The sequence below is a fragment of the Otolemur garnettii genome, unplaced genomic scaffold (assembly GCF_000181295.1).
Source record: "Otolemur garnettii isolate 467f Iridium unplaced genomic scaffold, OtoGar3 scaffold00110, whole genome shotgun sequence".
Classification (NCBI taxonomy): Eukaryota; Metazoa; Chordata; class Mammalia; order Primates; family Galagidae; genus Otolemur; species Otolemur garnettii.
The window spans coordinates 3,234,278-3,237,401 of NW_003852505.1; positions in this window are offsets into that span (position 1 = coordinate 3,234,278).

A 3,124-nucleotide genomic window follows, 5' to 3' on the forward strand; every position below is an offset into this window, starting at 1 on the left:
TGTGGGCATCCTGCTGCCTCAGTCTCTGGAATTACAGGTGCTCCCATGATGCCTGGCTGGGTTTTTCCATTTTCTTAGGAGTCGGGGGTCTCACTCTTGCAAGTTTTTTTTTATCTTTTTTTTTTTTGAGACAAGAGTTTCACTATGTTGCCCTTGATAGAGTGTCGTGGCATCTTAGCTTATAGCAACCTCAAACTCCTGGGTTTAAGTGATTCTCTTGCCTCAGCCTCCCAGTAGTGGGGCGGGGACTATAGGTGCCCACCACAAAGCCTGGCCATTTGCTGTTGCAGTTGTCATTGTTGTTCAGCTGGCTCCGGCTGGGTTTGAACCCACCAGCCTTGGTGTATGTGGCTGGTGCCATAACCACTGTGCTACAGGCACCGAGCCTCTCATAAGAGTTTCCAAACCTTCTCATCTATATTATTTAATTCTGATGCCATTCCTAAGAGGTAGAGATTATCAGCTGAGTAAGATGAAGTATGTAAAGAAGGTGAAGGTTTGCCTCATACTCCTATTCAGAATGTTGAAGAGTATAAGCCTCTCTTGACTTGTTTCCAATTTTGTGGAGATACTTCAGGTATTTGTTGCCAAAAACATCTGTGGGGAAACAGCTTTGAAGTGACAGAAAGCCATCATCTATAGACACTCAATTCATAAGGAAGAAGAATTCTGGAAATTCAAGAGTATATTTGTGGACAAGTGTAGGAGGCAAGGAATTAACACTTGATGATTGGCCTCAGCTCACAGTTGTCCTCTTTTTTAGGAGGCACCTATTGAAGTCTGTTATTCCTTTGAGGCCCATTCATTAGTTCAAAGGTAATGAATATTTGGAAACTTATTTTAAAAGGGTGGGAGATCATCATAGTCCAGGAGTCCAGAAGGTACACAGCCACAGATTATTTATGTAACAGTCACTTGTCTTCTTTGGACCACCTGCCCCATTAGGATGAACTGAAAGTAGGATTCTGCCATTGTTCAAGAAAATTATTTTTCTTAGTGTCTGGTTTTTCAGTGATTATAAACTTGAAGTTTAGTTGCTGGAATAGGGTGGGGGCAAAGTGGGCCATGTCTGTTGTTTATATGGGAAACTTTGAAATAACATAAAATTAACTCATGTCTAATAATCTCTTTGTGTAGCAGCTCTCTTAAAAGAATCTTTACATATAAGTTCATTAATCCTTTCATTGACTTGGCCTAAGACATAGTAAAAAGTAGAATCCTGCTACCTCCCCTGCGAACAAAATAGGCTTCTTACATACTAGGAATCTAACAGAGTAAACAGGGAATCCCTGTCTTAATGTTCTGTTTGATTTTAAAAGCTTTTGCTGTGTTTGTTTTTCTTCCTCTGTAGACCAGGACCGATTCGCTTTCGAGAACAATGGCTGAGGAACATTATTGAGGCCAAAAATATTTTAATGGAGTCACTTCCCTTCTAATTCAATTGTGTCTGCTTTTTACAGCATGTCGTAGGATTGTTTTCTAATTAGAATACACAAAAATGATACCACACATCAAACCATACAATATTTATTGAATAATAAACTTGTGACACACAATACAGCTGTTTTTGCATTCATTTTCCATTCTGCAATTTCTATCACATTAGCAGAGTAACCAGTCAGTTGTTTTCTATTTTCTAAAAGATATTTCCCATCATCATTTGAATCACTTCAGAGTGTTACAGGTACTGAGCTTAGAGAATTGCTAAAATTCACTTGTCAGATCAAACTAAGGTTGGTACTTGGCTGCTTGTTCCCCCATCTCAGCCTAAGTCTTTAGCCAGATACATCTTATGGGCACAATTGGAGAACAACTAAATGGCAACATTTCTACAGAATACAACCAGTCTAAGGGGTTCTCCTACTCAGAGACCCCTTCATTTACTATGAGTTAAGCCTCGCTGCTATACAATACATTTTGAAACTCTGAAGTTGGGTGTGCTCCTTTCTACACATCACACTCATGATGGCAGCAAGGTGGCTTGGAGACTGGGGCAGTTAAACAGGGATGTGTTAAATCACTAACCTTACTTATCTCTGGTCTCTCTCTCTCTCTTTTTTTGAAACAGTCTTATTATGTTGTCCTCAGTAGAGTGCCGTGATGTCACAGCTCACAGCAACCTCAAACTCTTGGACTTAAGTGATTCTCTTGCCTCAGTCTCCCAAGTAGCTGGGACTACAGCTGCCCACCACAATGCCCGGCCATTTTTTGGTTGTAGTTGCCATTGTTGTTTAGCAGGCCCAGGCCAGGCTCGAACCCGCCAGCCTTGGTGTATGTGGCCAGTGCCCTACTCACTGAGCTACAGGCAACGAGCCATCTCTGGTCTTCTTCCTATCCTCACACCAGATCATCACTTGCTCCTATCTCCTCTGTGAAGCTCTCTTGCCTGGCTCCAAGTTTTAAGACACCAAAGACAAAATTACATTATACTCTAAGTGATTACTTACGAATATGTCACATTATGTATTTACATATACAAGCACTGGAAAAGAACAGAATTGATGGCATACTGTAATTTTTTTCTTTTTTTTACTGTTATACAATAAATAAAAAGGAAGGAAAATCCTATCAGAGCAATAGTCAAGGAGGTGGGAAACTAGATAATTCTCCTCAGAGAACAAAAAATATATTTAAAATACAATAGCCTTACAATTTGACTTACAGCTCAGGTGACTAAAAACACTGTTTGAAGCTATAACACTCATAAGCTGAAAATAAAAAATACTTTTAGCCCTTTTATTCTTCTCTTTACCAAAGAAAATGCTACTGAAGCTATTTTTAGGCAGATCTTTCCCAAACAACCCCGATGAAAGAAATGGTAAGGTTTCAAAATAAATTAACATCTTTTCTTTCATTTAACAAACATTAGTTGAGTATCTACTCTATAGACAGAAGAATCAAATGAAAATTCACAATATTCTCATGTCATAAAATTACTGAAAATAAGAAAACATATATTTAGTCTCTAGGAACCAGTAACAAAAAAAAAAATGTCCTTAAGGAATAAAATTTTTAAGTGGGATTGAAAAATTTAAGTTTTATTATACATGAAGGTAAATGGATTAAGACTCAAGTTTGAGAGCTAGTTTCCCTTTTCTCTTTTCTTTTCTTTTTTTTTTTTTTT